We start from the raw sequence: 21,160 nt of genomic DNA, 5'->3' as shown, positions 1-21,160 counted from the left end.
ACAAAGTCGGGGAGTGACGAGCACAGATGGATAGATAGAAGGGACGGAGACTGAGACAAAGGCACATCAGCAGTGGAGAAGCAGCCTTTATGTTCAATACGCATGTACACCAGAGAAAGCCAATGATGAGGTGAGGTGAATTTACAACACTCCTACACACAGAAATGGCTGAGGAGTAATGTGCTGCACATCGAGATCATACTAACATGATTAAAATTTTTAAGATCTGGAAAAACACACCATCTGACTTCATTATAAAACAGCAACCACATAACAAACATGCTCAACAACATAAATGTGTGTTGCATTTTGTTTTCGCACTCATTTTTCGTGAAATGAAAGCTCCAAGACAACTTCTCCAAACACAAAAGGTTTATTTTCTTCAAATTTTGTTCAAAGATTTGTTCAAATCTGTCCTAGTGAGCACTTCTTTGCTAAAATACTCCATCCATCTGGCAGGGGTGGAATATCAAGATGCTGATTAAACAGTAGAATCATTGCACAGATCAGCATGTGGCAGGTACTGTGCATCTGGAAAGTATTCACAGCACTTCACTTTTTTTCCCACAATTTTTTATGACAGCCTTATTCCAAAATGGAGTAAATTCATTGTTTTCCCCTCAAAATCCTACTCACAACACCCCATAATGACGACATAAAAAGTTTTTTATTTTGAAATTTTTGCTAATTTATTAAAAATATGAAACTAAGAAATCACGTGTACATAAATATTCACACCCTTTGCTCAATAATTTGTTGATGCACCTTTGACAGCCTCAAGTCTTCTTGAATATGATGCCACAAGCTTGGTGCACAGTCATATTCTCCAGAGAGACCTCCAGAAGGCTGAGGTTATATGTGCAACTGGATGCTGGCAACATTTTCCCGGATGGAGTGCCTCTTCAGCGACCGGACTGAACGGCACTCAACAAATTAATACAAGGTTGTAAACATTTATTTTATTTGTGCTACCTGTCTATCACTTATGTTAGTTTTTAATGTGCTACAGGTATGAATTTTAGCTCACTATTTTACTCCTGTGTGAATCGCAGGAGTGACTAACTTTTCGTTAGCGGCTAGCTTGCGCTAGCTTTTGCTACACGCTTGGATTCTCTGGTGTACAACTTACATTACATTAAGCTTTACATTAATCTTGTGCAATCTTGACAGAAATGGTGGCCCTCTGAGAGAGCCGTGTCCATAAGTGAAATGAGACAAAACAGGCACTCCAGACAAGCTTAGTGTCGGGCCAGCTAGCATGTATGTTAGCACTAGCTTAGCTACACCGGTTAAAGAAGATCGTCTTTTGGTTGAATTTAGGTGGAATAACTCCCATAAGGCTTGGTGCCTGGTTGTGGTACCCACTTCACCGTTTGTTAGCCTTGGACATGCCTGTTGATAGTCCTCCAAGGCCACGGGTGACTTCTACCCTCATCTCCAGGTTGAAATGTTGTGTATTAGTGATAGTGATAGAGGATTCTATCACCCGCAAAGTTAGATTACAGACGCCAGCTGGTGTTAAGTGTATTCCTGGGGCCAGAACACCCAACACTGTCTCTCACCTTAGGGTGCCGACGTTGCACAAGAATTGTCAGCCAAAGGAACATGACACTAGATATAGCCACATAGTTATTCATGTCGGCGACAATGATATTTGGATGGGTCAATTGGAGGTCACAAAAATCAACATAGAGAGGACTTGTGACCTCACCAGAAACGTGTTGACATCAATTAATAGTCTCTGGTCCCCTCCCCTCTTGGGGTAATGATGAGCGCTTGGGCAACATGGTGACTTAGTAGTTAGCACTGTTGCCTCACAGCAAGAAGGTCATGGGATGGATTCCCACCTATGGCCTTTCTGTGTGGAGTTTGCATGTTCTCCCTGTGTTTGCGTTGGTTTCCTCCGGGTGCTCAAAGTTTCCTCCCACATTTAAAGACATGCAGGTTAGGTGAATTGAAAACTTTATAACTGTCCAGGTCTCCCTTGCAAAAGAGATCTCAATCTCAATGGGATCAACATGGTTAAATAAAGGTTAAATTGAATTAAGTGAGGCATTGAGCAGGCTGATGACACTGAATAGGTGGCTGGTGCAGTTTTGTAGAGAGCAAGGCTTTAGTTTTATTGATAACTGGCCGTCTTTCTGGAGTCATTGTGGCTTGCTGATGCCAGACGGCCTTCAACTGACTGGGGAAGGTGCCACCATCTTATCTGTGAATACAGACAGAGTTCTACAGGGAGGGTAACATTAGGACTCCACAGCAGGTCACGGAGAAGGAGATTAGAGAACCTGCATGGCTTACGATTAATGTGGATGTGGATTCCATTAGCCTAGCGGGGAAATTTGCACAGAAAATTAGTTGAGGCTGTGGCCTGAGTGTAGAGGGACATGTTTTGCAAACTTAGTTCCCATTGCTACATTGGAAAACAGTAAAACTGAGGTTGCCCCACTGGCTGTTCTTGAAATGTCAAATATTCCATGTCTGCTACCTTCAACCCAGGTGGAACTTCATAAACCCAAACCTAATTTTTGGCATCTTATATATATATATCTCTCTGGAACCCCCAAATCCCAATCGTACAAATGTCGACGCCAATGAGGTCCTTAGTTTGGGTCTCATTAGCATAAGGTCACTGTCCTCAAAATCACTGTTGATAAATGATGTAATTATGGAACACCACCTAGATACGATTGGATTATGTGAAACTTGGCTTAAACCTCCTACTGTTCTTCCCTTAAATGAAGCCCGTCCACCGGCGTACACATTTAGTCATGTCCCTCGTGATACAAGGCAAGGTGGAGGTGTTGCTCTAATTCATAAATCTGGGTTTAACTTACTGGCTCTTGGGGGTCTAAAATACATTTTTTTGAACATTTGACTCTCTGCTCTGCCCAGGATACTACATATAACATTACTACATTCATTGCTATGATGACGCTCAGTTGTACATGCCAATAACTGCTTGTAATCTTGTGCACATAAAGTTCTTAGAGGATTGCCTTGCATCACTAAAAAGCTGGTTTGCCGGCAAATTCTTACTTTTAAACTTGGACAAGACTAAAATGATGGATCGTGATCCACTGAGACATCAACATCAGTTTGACCAGCTAATGCTTAACCTGGGTTCGTGTGTCATACATTACACTGACAAAGTGAGGAACCTTGGGGTGATTTTATATCAAATTGTTGTTCTTTGACCTACACATTAGAGATATTACAAGGAACGTCTTCTTCCACCTGCGAAACATGGCGAACGGGGTTCTCCCCAGAAATTTTTTTGTATAACGGTGCTGTTGGCAATTATCACCTGAGGCAGCGCACCTGAGCTGGGGTGACAAGCTACAGGGTTTTACACCTCTAAAATGTTATTGGCAAGCCCTATTTTAGGGCCCCTTCACACATAGTATGAATCAATACAACTCAGAACGAATCACGGCAGAACAGGTCTTATGAGCAAACCATGAAAACATAGAGCCGACGGGCAGGCGCGAATGATGCCGCTGTGATGATTTCGTGCACGCAGGAACACAGTGCCTGTGAAAAAAAAATACATGCCATCCACGGGATTCAAACCTGCACTTTCTAAAAGATCTGATGGCCAGCCAGAAACTTTACCACTGAGCTACCATCACTGTCCAGTAAAAGGTGCGGGAAAATGCCTTTTATCAAGAAGGCCATAGACGTATTTAAGAAAAATAAAACCACACACCATATAAAAACACCGCATTTTATTGAATCCCTCTCATCAAGCGGGCAATACAAGTATGATCCGTCCATTGCTCTGTAGATGACCCATGGTCACAGACGTACAGTCATGAAATGACATGAATGAGAAGCAGGTTGCTATTATCATGTCCACATCTGCTGCCAGCATGTCCAGCCAGCCATACCCGACATGCGTGTCTTGCGGACGGTGTGCCGCAGGACTGACACCACGTCATGTGGAACAGACCTCAAGTGGGTGACGTGACATTCAGATCACCCACTGCATGTTATGATCTGACGGTCCATTTCACCTGGGACAGCCTGTCAATGTCCACTTGAGGACAGCAAGCAGACACACACGCGTCAGAGTGGACAGTTGTTAGTTCATGTCCGTCCAAACATGGTACATGTTCCCCAGCCATGACGTCCAGAACCACAGATCTCCACAGCTACTCCTGTGGGCGGACACACCCCCCGTCAGTTTAGCGCACACACCAATGTGTCACTGCGTCTGTTTGCAAAGCCACACTCGGGGCACTTAGACGAATTTCACATCCAGCTCGGCAGTGATTGTTTGCTGACTGTTGTCATGCTAATAGTACGAATGACCACACATTTTCTAAGTGTCAAGTGAACAGTGTTAGATGATCGTGTGTGTCAGCTGGAATTTGGCAGACACCTGCCGCGAGTGGGTTCGATGGGCTCTCACAGGGCACACTCTGTCTTCTCGCCGCTCGTGTGTGCAAATAGTTGTAGCAACAGGTGTACGAGGCATTGGAGGCAGCTACAATTTTACATGTATTGCATACGATTCCTGCTTCATGCGCACTTCATGTTCAATTCGACCACATTCATGGGTGAAGGGGCCCTTAACTAATTTGGAGTGGTTTTAGATGATTTGTCAAACCTCCTCTTTCAAAGATGAAACCTGGTTGAAAAAGTTTCTGAATCACTTTTTCACACTTTTCTGTTTCACTGAGGCTGTGGTGAAGCTGATCGTTTATGATTGTTAAGTCACTCCATGCGTTTTAATGAGACTTTAGCACTGTTCACACAAATGATCATGGGATCATTTATAAACAGTAAACAGTTGTACAGTTTGTAAACAGTTTCAATGAAAGCTATTAACTTTCATGTGAGTGAAGCCTACCTCCTCTCGCCCCACTTTCTTCTCTCCTACCTCCCTCCCTCCCTCCCCTCGTTTACACCATCTTTGCTCGAGTAAACTTGGAGCTTTTTGGAAATATAAAGCCTTTTAACTGTAAAATAAACCATAAATTTCTGAATGTAACAGCAGCTACGGACACAGAAGGCACTCTGGATTATTTAACAAAGGATTTTGATGGAGTTTTTTTTTTCCTGTCATTGAGGCAGAGAGAGCTGCTTTCAGCTGTGCTAAGCTCTGCTCTGAGCTGCCATTACATAGCGCTGTGGCCTCACAAAATGTTAAAGTTGCTGACTGGTGATCTCTACTGTTGACAATAATTCTTTCATGATGATTGGCTGATTTGATATGAAGAAAATAATAAATATATTTCTTATTTCTTGAATTATTTGTTTAAAAATGCAAAATAAAGCAAATATATGACTGTATAAGCTTGAAATTAGGGATGAGTGGTACACCACTATCTGTATCTGTTCAACGATCTAAATTATCTGTAACCATATCTGTACTCGTAGTGGGCATGGCCTAAACCGGAGGTGGGTGTGGTTTAACCCCAAAATGGCTAGGGCTTAAATCAGTATATTATTTTAAGTCTGAAATTGATATGGATTGATCAGAAGTTGCTATATTTATTGTTTATTTGAAAACTATTTACAGAACAGCCTCAAAATTGAGATTCAAATCAATATTTTTGATCACAAAAGTAAGAGAACTATTATATACAGAACAAGTTTTTATGAACTCAGAACATGAATATTCTTAAGTCTATGAATGAATATTTACAGAACAGAACAGCCTCAGAATTGAGATTCAATGTTTTTTGATCACAATAGTATAGGAACTATTCATAGAACAAGTTTTTTTTTACTAAGTATGCATGAACAAGCGTTGTCATAACACAACTTCCTTTTTTCAATTTTATGATCAAACTGTGATTTTTTTTTCCCAATTATTTATTTATTTTTACTGCCTAACGTTCTTGCCATTTTTTTTCCCACACACAGTTAAACAATACTGATTAAGGTGTGTCTGTGTGTGTATGTATATGTGTGTGCAAGACTGTGTGTGCATGTGTGTCTGTGTGTGCGTGTGTGTGTGACTGAGTGACTGTGCGAGAGGGAGAGAGAGGTTGTTCGACTGACCAGTTTATTTTAATGAACTGCAGTGAGAAAGTGTCAGATACTGCATGCAGCCACATACCATAAAAATATTAATATAGGCTACTTTGTGTGTTCAGCTATATGTGTGTAAGTGGTCTGTAAGACAGTTTATTTTTTAATGATCTGTGTGAATTTGGTGATTCATGCAAACATCCAGTGATGGCAAACAGGGAAACAATATGTCAGCCTTGTTCACTGTATTCTTCTCAAAAGCATCACATTCAGTAGCAAAGTTTTCCAACTGACTTTACATCACCAGCTACCAAACTAAGAGCAAACAAACAGTTAAAAAAAAAACCCGACCGGAGTGGAGGCAGTGACCGACGCGACATGAGACCTTTTCATCTCTGTCTTGTCAAATGCACCGTGTATGATATGAAACAAGTTTACCAAGTAACTTTAAATATCTTACAAACTGAAAAAGAGGTGAGCTGAAGAAAACTTAGGTAAAATCAAGCAAAGCACAGAGAGAGATCCTGTCTGTGTGTGTGTGAGAGAAGCTGCAGACAGATGTATTTGTGTAGAGAGGTGCGGGCACTGTGTGTGACTGGGCAATCACAGAGCGTGAAGACAGTCGGTTAGCCAATGAGAATTTTCCTTCAGCACGAGCATAGATATTGATGAGTTTTATTCGTATCATACTCGTACTCGTCAAAAATGCTTTATCTGCACCGGATCCGGCTCAACCCTACTTGAAATACGATCAAATTTGTACATTTTCAGAAATATTTCAAGTCATTTCATGGACAATCCGTACTGGGCAGCACAGCCAATTTGAACCCAAGAGCCAGATGGAAATTTGCAGTACCGGGCATTGACATTTGTGCATACGTGTGTGTGAACGCGAGGTATCATTGTAAAGTGCTTTGAGCTTCTGATTCAGTAGGAAAAGCGCTATATGAATGCAGTCTGAAGCTTCAGTGGCAGTGATCAGAGACTGCATACAACAACTGTTGCCTGGGTGCTGCACCAGTCACACTGTTACAACAGAATGGCACACAGAATCACACAATTGTAAAGAAGTAAAGTGAGCATATGAAACTGTAATTCCAGAAGGCACATGGGAGACTCTGACGTCAGCTAGAAGAAAGTTTTATGATCTGAAGAGATCAAATTTTAAGTAAATCCCATATAGACCCTGAGGCCCTTTGGTGCCAGTGCTTATCCCCAGATTCAATAGCGTAGATGTGATGTCATTCCAAAACAGGTTACTTTCCCAAGCTAAGGGCAGTACCCATTTGCAGCTGGTAGACTGAGACCCTGCAGAGGAATTGTCTTGTCTAAGGACCGGGAATCAATCAATGATGGCCAAACTCTTTATCACACTGAGATACTTGCACTTCAAATCAAAATTGCTATTTTCTAAATCAAAATAAGAGCCACACAGTGCACATCATACAACATGCAACTCCTGACTGTGAAGGATGGTGGTGGCAGCATATTACTGTGGGTGGCTATGCAGAACTCGTTAAAAAACAGTCCAGTCAAACAAAAGACTGTTATTGGGTCTAAATGTGCATAAATCATGTCCAGGCTTTGAGTGACTGAAAACTTTTTAATATGCCGTAATAATTAGGGCTGTACAGTGAAGCAATAACAACTACCTGGATGTCACAGCACAATTTATTAATGAAGAGTAGAAATGACAAATGTTTTTATTAACTGTAAATAAAATACAGAGGATCCATGCTTGCAGTTTGAGCCATGTTTGCACAGATAGAATAGAACTTGGCCCCCAAATACTGTCCTGCATGGCTCCAGTTCTCAGGCCTTGGGTTCGGGAGGTGGGGGTGCTGCTGGCTATTGCCCAGGTGAACATGTCTCACATGTTGCATTGGCTTGCCCTGACAGGTTTGAGGCCTGTGTGTTGTTGACATTTGGAACCTGTGTTCTTTATCTCACGCTCAGGGGGTAGGTCTGCTCCCACATGTGTGTGGTTGGGTTCACATTTTAATGGTCTGGTCTGCATTCCCCTGGGGTGACTCTGTGCCTCCTGGCGGTATGTGATAATAGTTCTCTTGCTGCATGTATCGTCTCCCATGGTGGGTGGAGTGCTCTGCCTCTGGTGGCTGCTGTGGCCGTGGAGCCCACGCCTGCAGTCGGAGGGCTGTGTGGCACCGATGCTGCTCCTCACAAAGATTAATTTTATCACACATCTCATTATATTCATCACAGTCCATTAAATTTTGGAGGTGATCCAGATCCAGACCAAGTTACTCTTTATACTGGCTTTGAAGGATTACGTCAAAATTACTTCACAGATTATCACCAAATTTGCACCATAGATACATATTAGGTCATGGAAGACTCCACTGAAGTTTGGAAGTGATTCAGATCTGGATTCTGGCTCAGGATTTCACTTTAAAAAAAAGAGAAAAAGAGCAGAATCAGTCAGCCGGAAACAACTGCATCTAAGGCATTAGTTTACAGCAGTAAGTCAACAGGGAAGCGGAGAGAATTACTAAAGTGGCCGCTGGCAGCTAGACCTGTTTCATCTTTGCTTATTTTATAGAAGCAATGACACTATACCACAGACATGGATGCATCTCTGTCTGTTGCTACAATTACTACGTATTGAGTGGGAAGAGAAGGTGACAGATGTGGAAGTGTTGAACTGGTGCAGTCAATGTGTTGTACTGGCACATTTTACGTTTGATTTGGCCTCTCAGCTACCATGGGCTGGCTACATTGGAAGAATGCCTGATGACCAGTTGCCAAAAGCTGTATTCTATGTGCAACTATGTGTAAGAAGAGCAAAAAAGGCAGAAAGGACCTGCTATATAAATGTGGTTAGGCATCACATGAAGAACACTGTCATGAATGGCAATGTGTGGAAGAAAGAAGCTCTTAACTGAAGAAATGCCGTTACTTTGCGAAGAAGTCAATCTTCGAAAAAAGGAAGAATTGAAATATCAAAGCCCACAAATGCAGACACTCAAAGCCGGACCCGTCTGCACACATTTGACCAATGCAGGTGACGTTGTCAGTCCAAAGCAGATCTTGTAGTCCACAAAAATGCCTGCCAATCTCTAAAGTGCAACCATCATCAAAAACAATGGACAACCAAAGATGAAAACTGTTAACAGCACTTTCTGTGAATTATCCAGCTACACATTTTCTAAAAAGAACCATTACTGCTGTATTTTTGTGAGTCTTGCATACAAAAAGACTAAAATCATTTCTGCTGTTGAACAGGCATGCCGGTGGAAATGTCGTGATACAGTACCAGTCACAACTTTGGACACACTTTCTCCTTCAACTGAAAGGGAAAGTGTGTCCAAACCTGTGACTGGTACTGTCTATCAAAATGCAGCAGATAAAAACAAAACCTCTGAATGAAGACAAATGAGAATTTAGCAACTCTTACACCTGGCCAAGTTTGCCACCACCTACTCACAAGTAGGTTGGGGGAGGGTGCTCTGTGAACCACTCTGTCAAGTCATGAAGGGTTAGTTCAACTTGCTGCTGTTTTGAACATGATGAAACTTTCTTGCAGCTCCACTGGAATCCCTACCACTGTGGCCCAGTGCAGGCTTAAAACAACTCACCATCCATTTTTGTGCACAGAGCCTGGAAAAAGTTAACTCAAGATATCAAGAGTTGCAGAAGGGTTCACCCACAGCATACCACAAGTTTGCCTGGAGCTATGTTGACTTTCCGTGAACTGACGCATGGAGAGTCCAACAAAATTCCAAAAGAAACTACTTTTCTTGATTGTCGAGCAGTGTGCCTGCTCGGGAGGAATGGGTTCCAACCTCGGCCCGGGTGTAAAAGCTGATTTTCTTCTTCATTTTGGGTTAACTGACTCAATTTAAAAAAGTATTCTAAATAGCTGCAAAGAGCAGAATGCACTGCTGTGTTGTTTCCTACCTTATGTGCTGGGATGACCTCTGCAGATCAGCTTCAGTTACTCTCAGGCAGGCCTGTAGCATCTTCTGTGTAGAAAATAACAGAGTATTTGTAATTCACTGGTTGAGTGACCCATGGCTAACCTGTGAGTGTGGAAGAAGGAGAATGGCAGGCAGAAACAGTAGGAGTATTTCATGAAAGTTTGTAGTCGATCACTTTCCTCGGCTTAATGTCTCGAGGCAGGAAGTACTGCTTTAGACGACTCTGATGTTTGTTACAAAAATTAGAGTATATTTTCCAGGACGTCATCAATAATTCATTCTGTCTATTGACTCACCAAACATCAGCTGCAGTCTCTCAATATCAGATTCACAGGCTGATGGAAGTGTTACCGTGGATGCACGACACATTCACAAACATAAAAACCTCTACTGGTAGAACAATCTACAAATATTCAACAACAAAAATAATGTACAAATCCGCCACTGACCTCACTTCATATCAGTTGTCCTCAGCTTTATGCTATTATCAGTGGACACATATTCAAACATATTTACAGTTATGTTTATAACCAAAAGTATTCATTTAGTGAAATGGTCATAATTCCCACTATTTCAATTTTCTTAACAGATGATCCTCATATAATTCTTAACTTTCTACAACCTGAACTTTTGACTTTGCGTGAGAGCCCAGGGCTAAGCATCAGCCCATCTGCTTTTTTTAAAAGAAAGTTGGTTAAACACCCACCTGAAATTGAATTATAAGGAATACATTTAATGAACGAGAAAAGGACAAAAAATGGACACAATCAAATGAGCTATATGTGATTTATTTTTTATTTGTGATGAAATTAGACAGTTTATTGAAACTGGCATTCCGATGTACATGATATTGACCATGCTCTTGCATCGGTCCACCCCCTCTTCAGGCAAAATTTCCTGTGGAGAGCCCTGTTTTCCTCTGATGGGAAAACAGGGTATGTTTTTCATCCACCACACTACAGAACCACCCTGGATCTTGGATAGCAACCACCTAGGTAGACAATTGGTCCATCCTCATTTTTCAAAAGTAGCTATTGAGTGGCGCTTGAAAGTTTATGAACCCTTTGAGCTTTTACATGTTTGAAATTTTTTAGGACATCAAAAAACAAAACAAAAATTCAAGCTTTTTATATTAAAATTTCTAAAATTCTGCCCTTTAAACTTACAGTGAAAAGTAATCTCTACATCATGAATGAAAAGAAATAATAATCTAAAAGCCAAAATTGCATTTTTTTTTTTTTTTTTTTGATAATACATATAAACCATCACTTTTACATCCAGTCTTCTTCAGATAATTCAGGGGATGGATACATGAACATTTCCAAGATACCGATTATGTCTTAGACTTTATTGATACATCAGTTATGAAGAAATACAAACAGTGACCAGATGCCCCGAAATTAGTCCTTGGTGATTTTAACCACTGCCTGCTGGACAAGACTTTGAGGACTTATGAACAGTATGTCACTTGTGCCACAACACAGAGGAAGTCCACCATAGACCTGTGTTATGGATCAGTGAGTGGTGTTTACACCTCACCGTCTCTTTCTTCTCTTGGATCATCGTATCATAACAGTGTGTGTCTGATGCCCCTGCACACACCGTTGTCCAGGAGGCTCCCCCACCAGGAGAAAACTCTTAAATGTTGGTCAGATGACAGCATTCCTGCCCTTCAGGCTTGTTTTGAGTGCACAGACTGGCAATGCTTCTACGATGCTTGTGGTGATTAATAATCTTTGTGATACCGTATCATCATACGTCACATTGTGTTGACTCCATCATTCCATCAATAAAGGTTATTTATTTATCCAAACAACAAACCTCAGATAGGAGCTAAAGGGTGTGATTAATAGGAAGAAACAGATCTACTGCACTGGCAGTTCTCTAGATAAAAAGGCTGTTTCTAGAGAAGTAAGAAACAACATAAGAAAGGCCAAACTAAAGTATAAACAGAAAATAGAAGAAAAATATTGCAGTGGAGACCTCAGGGCTGCCTGGCAAGGGATTAGGAATATGGCCTCCATTAACCAACAGGCTAATGAGACCAGAACAACTATTAGTCTAAATGAAGCTGAAAATTCTGACGTGCCGAACACTTTTAACTGTTTCTTCTCCAGATTTGAAAATTTAGATTTCTCTGAGAGAATATTCCTTTGTAAAAAGTCTCTTGATCCTCTTAATGAAATAGTGATATCTCAGGAATGTGTCACAACCTTATTCAAGAGAGTGAAGACAAGGAAAGCTGCTGGTCCAGATGCCATCTGTGGGTGTTTTTTTGCACCACTGTGCTGACCAGCTTAGCGGACTATTCACTAGACTTTTCCAAATGAGTGCTGACCTGGTCCAGATCCCCACATTATGGAAAACATCCTCCATCATTCCGATTCCTAAATCTAAAAACTCCAAAGAGCTTAAGGAATTCAGACCGGTGCCACTGACATCTGTAGTAATGAAGAACTTCGAGAAAATTCTGAAAGATATTAATGTCTTTTGTAAATAGTAAACTTTTGCAGTTTGCTTACCAACCAAAACCAAAGAAAGATGTGGAGGATGCGAAAATTTTCATAATGAACACTGTGTACAAGCACCTGGATAAACCATCATCTCATGCGAGACTTTTAGTCCTTGATTTTTCGTCAGCTTTTATTAAGGTCCAGCAGCCTCACATTTTGCTTGAGAGGGTGTCATCTTATTTTAATCTCCCTGATCAGCCTCTCCTACTGATTTTAAACTTCTTCATTGAGAGGGTCCAGCAGGTGTTTGTAAATGATAATATGTCCTCTCAAATTGTGTCAAACACAGGTTCACCTCAGGGATGTGTGCTGTCCCCTCTGTTGTGTAAGGTACTTTTATTGTGGTGAGTGATCTCCAAAAGAATTGGACAGGAAATGGACTTCAAAGTTTAGATGTACTGAAAAAAGTTCAAACCCTGATACAGAGAGTCATCTGCAGTGCTGGGGTCTTTGAACAGATCACATGCAAACACCTAGAACAAAGACCCCAGATTTCCTGTCTCCGCTAACTTTTGTTCTCCAGCCGTCCCCATGCGGGCGGCTTTTATGGTGCGTTTACACATAACGGCGACAAGTCACAAATGCCACGAAGTATACATTCTTGGCCGCTGATCACAAATGTGATGATTCGGGGTAGAGGCGTCAGGTATCCTCAGGAACTGCTGCAACCTGTTACCACGTGTTACAATTAATGGCATGTGTTGCTGGAGAATTATCAGGAACCATTACGCATGGTCAAGAATAGGTTTCTGCGCTGTTGCTCGCTATCGTGCGTAACAGCGCATCGTTAAGTTCTGTCACGTTGTGAATGAGGCAAATTGTCTCCACACACACCCATATTCATCCATCAGCTACTGAACAATTCAGATCACTCCAGTTTGCCCCACAAAAGAAGAACTTTGTGACTGCATGCTTAGTTTGGCTCTGTGCCATGGAGTGGCGCAGAGAGGAGCAGGAGACGGAGAGAACCAGATGTGTGGCTCCATGCGGCTCTCGTCTGGCTCGTTTTCCCAAACATCAGGCACATGCAGCAACAGGCGGACCACCTGCAGGAGCGCATTGAGGAGCACTGGAACGAGACTTTCAGATGACTTGGCGTCACTGTCCTCCTTCAGCATACTACAGCAATGAAACTGAATGTGGTGCAGCAGGGTTTAATTGTGCGCACATCAGAAAAGAAGGCTGTCACGCTCTATTAAGGATCATCACTAATAAAGATGGATCAACACGCTCAGTTGCGACATTCACGTCATGAGGCGAAATGCGGGTGGTGCGTGACATTCGTGGAAGATTTTTTTGACAGCCAAAAACATGCTCCACGAAAGTCACAAATATCACGCACAAACATGCACTATTAAGAAACCTATTCAAATGCATTAAGTCACGTTAAGAATGCCAGGAATGTGCCAAGAATGACGCAAATATGACATTCGTAACACGTCTTGCCTATGTGTAAACGCACCATTAGCCTCTCATGATTCAGCGTCTATGTGATTGGCTGCAAAGTGAAGTAGGCAGGTATTAGCGGGTGTCTGCTCACGTTGCGTTCAAGGCCGGTATGTTAAAATCTTAGTTTTTATGTATGCGTGTTTGTGTATGTCGATGTCGAATCATAGTTTTCCATCATACTGTCCAAATAGATGTGAATACTTTGGTTTTATCAATTAGACAGCCATAAAAATATCAGATGCTTTTTTATCAAATATGCAGCTATGAAAGGATCAGATAGTCGTGCCAAATACAAGAACATTTTGTACGTCTGCCATTTTGAAAAACAATTAGGGAGAGATCAGATAGTTACAAGGACATTTTGGATGTGCGTCAGCCATTTTGTGATATGCACCATAGAACACTGACAATTGTTTATCATGTACACTGATAGCTGCAGGACTTCTCAGGGGAACAGATTTCTTGTTAGGTTTTCTGATGACACTGTCCTCTTATCTCTACTACATGGCTCAGAGTCTGATCATGGTCCTGCACTATCTGAGTTTGTTAATTGGTGTGATGATAATTTCCTTGACCTGAATGTGTCCAAAACTCAAGAAATGTTCATTGATTTCAGGCATACTAACATGGGACACAAAACTAGTGTCATGTAGAGGTCCAGAGGTTTGAGTCTTATAAATACCATGGAACAGTATTTGACTCTCGACTCAAGTTTGACATCAAGACTGAGTCTATTGTCAAATGTGGACAACACAGAATCCACCTGATGAGGACGCTGAGCTCTTTCAATGTTAGTGTGAGGACTGTAAGTAACTTTGATTGCTCATTTATTGAAAGTCTGTTAACGTTCTCTTGCATTTGTTGGTTCAACGGATTGTCTATTAAGGACAAAAACAGCCTGAATGGCATTGTCAGTGTTTGCTCTAAAATAATTGGGGTCAAGCAAAAGAACTTACATTCATTTTAGGAGAATCAGGTGAAAATGAAAGCTAAGTGTATTCTCAGCCAACCTGATCACGTGCTGTCTGGTCAGGTCACGGTGATGCCTTCAGGCCGCCGTTATTATGTACCGTTGGGAAGAACAAACAGATACTCCAAATCTTTTATTCCTTCTGCTATCAAGCTGCTGAACGCTGACAGCGGTTATTTTAAATGACATTTCCTTTATCGAGCTTTGTACAAGATATCATGTTCCCATTGTTCTTATTATTGTCTATTTATCTTTTAATTACTCATGACCTTGCTGACCATTGTTTGTTGTCTTAATCTGGAGTGCTGTTTCTGACACATGCTGTGTGTGGTTGTGTGATTGTGCTGGTGAACCGCAGATGAATTGCCCTTTTAGGGATCAATAAAGTTGTCTGAATTGAATTGCGTATGGTACCCTATGGTAAATCTGTGTGGAGCAGATAGTGCTCAAAAACTAAGGGGCTGTGGAAGGAGACGAGTGAAGAAAGCCACAAAGACACCCAGAAAACTGAAGAAGTTATAGGCTTCTGTGGCTGCAACTAGAGAAATTGTGCATAGTACAAGTCTTGAATTTTGTAGCAGGGGTGGTGGCCAAGTGGTTAATGCGCTTGGTTTCAGTTCGGAAAGTTCTGGGTTCAAATCCCACCCCTGCCACATTTCTCCATGTAATGTGGAGTTGCGTCAGGAAGGGCATCCGGCGTAAAACCTGTGCCAAATCAACATGCAGATCCACCTTGGATTTGCTGTGGCGACCCCGAGTGCAAACAAGGGAGCAGCCGAAGGGACTTACTTACGAGTCTTGAATTTTGCATCACCAGTTATACAGCTTCATGATGAAGTGGTATAAAGAAGGATTAAAAAAAAAAAAAAAAAAAAGCAAATTTGAAACTTCAGTTACAATTCACCAGAAGGCACATCGGAGATGCAAGCCTATATTTGATCTCTTTTGTTGAAAGAAAATTCTTCTCTGCTCTGCTGCATAGCTACATATGCTATATACCATGATGGAGCTGGAGCCTGGTAACTAAGGAACTTCCCCAGAAAATTCATAGAAGGTAGCACGACATACATGAAAATTATAGCAGCATCCAAAACAGCATGGTATTGTACAAATATATATATATGAAGCTGTTTAAAAAAGTCTGCCGTTGTATTGTACTAGGGCTGCAACAAACGATTATTTGGATCATCGATGAATCTGATGGGGTTTTGACACGATTAATCGATGAATCGGATTAGCGGGGAATTTTTTAACAATGTGCCAGGGAAACAATTTTTCTCTCCTTCCATCACTTTAACAACAGAACATTATTTGAAAACTTAAAATACTTGAAAATCAACAAATTGTCAAATGTCCCTTGGCTGTTGAAATATAAAATAATAAAGAATAAAACAGTTTATAATAAAGAACAAAAATAATTATTTCAAAAGGCATTGCTTTATCAAAGTGCTGAGTTGCCATAAAACAACATTGAAACATAAATGTTACAAAATATATGGTGAAAAAAGAGGTATTTTTGTTGCTGCAAATGAGAAATTAGCATAACCAGTTAACCATAAAACCTAAATCAAAAACTGCAGCCTGACTCATATGTGCAACATTCTCTGTATAACTTGTAAACTATGTGGTCATTTCACAATGACACATGTGACTCATGTCTCTTTCTCTAAAATTTTATTGTAACATTATTAGTTATTATTACTTCAGACTTCAGCCAACTTTATTGATCCCAAAAAAGGGCAATTACGTTTACACTCCAATTACCTCAGACAAGATACAGTAATTAATCCACAATTATTACTTGTTTACCGTAATAATGGCACACATCAAAATTAAAGACAACACATATACATTTGACATTGTTTATGTGCACTGAACTTGAAGTAGTCCGTCTTCTGAATTGAGGCAAAGTGGGTGAAGGCCGCAGCAGGAGGGGCCCACGCCACCCAGCCTGGGGGTTGAAGGCTGCAGCAGCAAAACTGCACTGCCTTCAAGGTGGCAAGGAGGAAGACAGGGTGGGGGGAGTGGAGAGACATGTTAATTTATGTCCGTGTGTGTGTAAAGTCTGACAGTTTCTGTCTGTGTGTGTGTAAAGTCTGATGTTGCTAGGCAACAGCAGGCTTGGGGGGGGGGGGGTGTAGATGAGAAGGGGGGGGAGGCGAATTCCTTCACCAAGGCTGTAGATCCTTCTGGGGGAAGAGCAGGGAATTTGGCCTTCAGGAGCCGATAAGGCTGCCATGTTGATGTTTGGCGGAGAGATACAGAATTCTATTTACTGCACCCCTGACCGTTGAGAGTCCAAATTTATGAAGAATATTCTCTGGTCCTCAGCAGTACATTCCTTTGCAATGCAGTGATTTGCTCTGAGATTGAATCTATTTTGTGTTTGAGTTCAAGAGTTCATGCAGTCTGAGATTACACAGCATTGCCCAACTCATTAATTATGACGGACTGATGAGGGGACAAAATTCTGAAAGCAGCCGTCTTGCTAATATTCCTGTGGGTCAGGGCAGCGCACAAACCAATCAGCACCAAACCTCCCACCATAAAAGCGAATACGAATGAATCCTCAACGTCTAGGTTGGTTCCATCAGGGCATGCAGGGTCCCGAAACCCTGATCTCCTTGTCAAAAACAAATGGTGTCAATGGCGTTGAGAGACCAGCTAATCAATTCCATAGTTAATCCAAATCATAATTTGAAGAATTGACAGTCTGGTGAAGCTGGGACTTTGAAGGTTAGAGCAGAGATAGAGAGCAGAAAGGAGGAGAGGAGAGGGGAGGAATGCCACCGTCCTTGCCGGAGTCCCAAGCTGTGTTACTATTATTATTATTGTTGCTATTATTATTAATATATAAATAAAAATAAATGTAAAAATATTATAATTTGTAACACATTTGACTCTTTTACGACAACAGATGCTGAGCCATTAATTATTATACAGAAAACAAATGCACAAACATGCTGAAATGCCAGCAGCTTAATGCTAACTTTAACACTGAAAATGCCATAGACGTGTTAACGTGTTAGCATCAGCGTTAGCATAAAATACATCTATCAACTGTTTCAGAAGACCATAACAGGTCAGTTTAACATAAAAAAGGGTTTCAGTGGAGAAAAATTAAGATAAAGCGAAATAAAACAAATTAAACCAACGAAGCAGCAGCTCGAAGCACTCCTTCATTGGTTCAAGATTCAAAGCAAAGCTCAGTTGATTATACGGAAGAAATGAAAGATTTGCGGTAAAACAAAGTTATTTAGTGACTAAACTAATTGATGACTAAATTAGTTGAAAACTATTTTAATAATCAATTTTAATCAATTAACTCGATTAGTTGTTTCAGCTCTATATTGTAGAAATTTTCACACTACACTTGGGTATGTGCATATGTGTCATTTGTTACGGACGAAAGCATAGGGAAGATGACCATGGTAGTACATCAGAATCGTGTCCCTACTTACTTCCAGTACGTACTACAATAATGGTTGAGGAATACACAAATAATGGTAAATGGACTGCATTTATACAGCTCTTTCATGGTCTTGCCCAAAGCGGATTTGAACCAAGCCCACCGTTTTAACCACTTCACTTTTAAGTGCATTGCTAAGAACATTTGCATGAGTTGAAAGATGGTGTATTTATTCAATCTTTTGACAAATGAAAATACTCAGCATTGCATGAATGAAAAACATTATTTCTTTTATATGACACCTAAATAGATCCGTCCCATTTTATTTATTTTACTAATTTACTATTTAAAATTAGAGAACCGTTTCTTGTCTGAGCCAGTAGTTAACTTTGGCCTCCAGGCAGCTCAGCAAACACACGACTGAGCAGAACAAGAGCCTGAGGATCCTGCTAAGTGTGTGGAAACGCACATCTGCTTTCTTAAATCCAGCGAACAATCACAACAAGAACTTCATCTGACACCGCTTCAACAGCCACGAAAGATGTCCCCGTGAACACGGTGAGTACTGCATTTAGCTTCCTTGTATCATGGTAGCATTTTTAGGAAAAACCTAATGGAGGTATGCAATAAAGCGAAATTTATGGGAGAAAAATGCACTGCAAATAGTATCAAAAATACTGATGTCACTCATAATAATGAATGTCATGTGATGTACAATCCTGTAATCAAATGACAAGGATAATTTCATGTAATAGAGTCAACATACATTTAGTACATCGTATTTGGATAGCTCGTCTAATCCAGACCCTCTTTTTAGATGGCAAAGTTTGTAATAAGGGGACCGACAATTGAAAGTAGTTTCTTAAAATAAAATTTCTTGGTTACGAGAATCTTGGGAGTATCACTTGAAGCGACTAATATGACTAATATGCCTCAAGTGTACATAATGCTGTGTGTAAATAAAGCTTTAAGAACTCGACAGTGATGCTGGGGGCTGATTTTTACAAGCATAGGACATTTTAGACTAGTATATTCCACCCTACGATGTTCTGGCTGAGGACATTTCAGACAAAAAAATATGACATAATGTGGACTTTTTTTTTGCCAGAAGTGACATCTTTCACATCCTTAATGAGCTTAGCAGGAGACTGAAATACCCTGTGGCTAAAATGTCAGGGGTCAAAACACCTGCCCAGCTATTTTTACAAACATGCTCCACTTTGCTGTGTGTTATTGACGCTTATTTTACATTTTATGCAAACATTCTGGTATATTTTGATTATACAAAAACACCACTTTGCATGTAAAATCTTCTGTCAGATGTATATAATTTCAACTGTATTACATAATATTGTATGAACGAGGTAACATCCTGCACTTACAATAAAATGACATATGACCCCTTTAATGTTTCAGGAGATCGTACCAGGATATCAAACCAGGAAGCTTCCGTTTCCAAAGCTAATGTGTACGATGTGCCTGTGCCACCTAAATCTAAAGCTGGCATGTACCAGCTTTAGATTTAGGTGAATTTTAGCTGTTGTCATGCAGTCCAATCAGAAAGCCATTTTCAACGGCAAGCCCACACAGAAGCCGGTTTATGCCAGGGTCTGCCTGCCTGTGCAGCTTCATGCACACACCTGACGAGGAAATAGGTGTTTATTACAATTTTTTTAGGGCAAAGTTGTTGAGATTTTTTTTCTTCTCTCTAATACACTTTAGCTCTAATAAGCTGGACTCTCAGATAGAACCGCTAATGGGGAAGGTTACCGCTACGCAACACAAGCAAAAAAGCTGATGGAAGTTCCTTTTTGAAACCAAATGATTCCATGTATGACATTCACATTGTGAAATGAAACAGAGGAAAATTGACTCATTGCAGTTTTTGATTCCTACAGCAAAGCATTATTCAGCAGAGCTCTGCATCAATTCTGCCAACATCAGCATCTTCTTTTTTATTTTATTTTTAGTCAATATGAGTGGTTCATGTATGTTATCCTAAAACAGACCATTTTATAATATGGATAACTCCATTTGATCCTAAAGTGCCTGTAGAGAAAAACAAGCAACCTACATTTTTCAACCTTTTTTTCATTTTGTAGCTTCATTTTTTTTTTTTTTTTGGAGCTGGCAAGCACAGTTTATTGATCGATCGATATGAAACCACCACCCCCACCTCATATTTAGCTGTGGATCAAGGCCACCTACAATTCAAAAGTCACACCTTAGATTTTATTTCTAGATACGCCACTGCTCCAAAGTCAACCATTTTTAAGCTTTTAATAATTATTTATGGCATTTAATTACTTTGGTTGTATTTTGTTTACAATGTTATGTGAATTATGTCTTTTGTTATGATATTTACTTTCTGTACAGCACTTTGGTCCGCTATGGTTGTTTTAAAGTGCTTAATAAATAAAGTTGGTTGGTTAGGTTTTTTTTTAAGCGTCACAAGAGTTAATAAACAACAGGGTTGTTGTTTATACCTGTTCTTGCATGACATTTTACAGATTTTTACCATAAACCAGGAGACATATTGTGCAATTTACACTGAGCAGCTGTTGATAATTGGTGAAAAACAAACGAGCACACCTGTGTGTCGTCACGCTGTGGCAGACGGTTTACCAGCGCCCTCTGCCGACCACGAATGCCTTCTACTTCATTTACCAAAAAACAAACAAACAAAAAAACTAAAGGCTTCGACACAGAGAAAGTAGACTTGTAACGTCAGATCGATGTTTTCAAAGAACTATTCTAAAAGCTGTGCAAAAAGCAAACACAATTTGGTTGAGCGGTGAGCAGCAGACTGATCGTTCACTTTCCGGCAGCGCATTGATATTTGAACTGTGATTCGGTCAGTGCCTTATCACGCGCATCAACAGACCCCCCCCTCCCTCCC

The 21,160-nt window shown here is 40.6% G+C and overlaps 1 long non-coding RNA gene across 1 annotated transcript; it reads left to right on the top strand.

The window, feature by feature from the left end:
• Positions 1–9,900: 9,900 nt before the first annotated feature.
• Positions 9,901–20,925, top strand: LOC117507993. Its single transcript, XR_004559930.1, has 2 exons — positions 9,901–9,969; positions 20,849–20,925. It is a non-coding gene; the product is annotated as an uncharacterized LOC117507993 (long non-coding RNA).
• The last annotated feature ends 235 nt before the right edge of the window (positions 20,926–21,160 follow it).

Source organism: Thalassophryne amazonica, chromosome 3, assembly GCF_902500255.1.
Source record: "Thalassophryne amazonica chromosome 3, fThaAma1.1, whole genome shotgun sequence".
In the NCBI taxonomy this organism is placed as follows: Eukaryota; Metazoa; Chordata; class Actinopteri; order Batrachoidiformes; family Batrachoididae; genus Thalassophryne; species Thalassophryne amazonica.
This window is presented reverse-complemented; position numbering and strand designations above follow the sequence as displayed.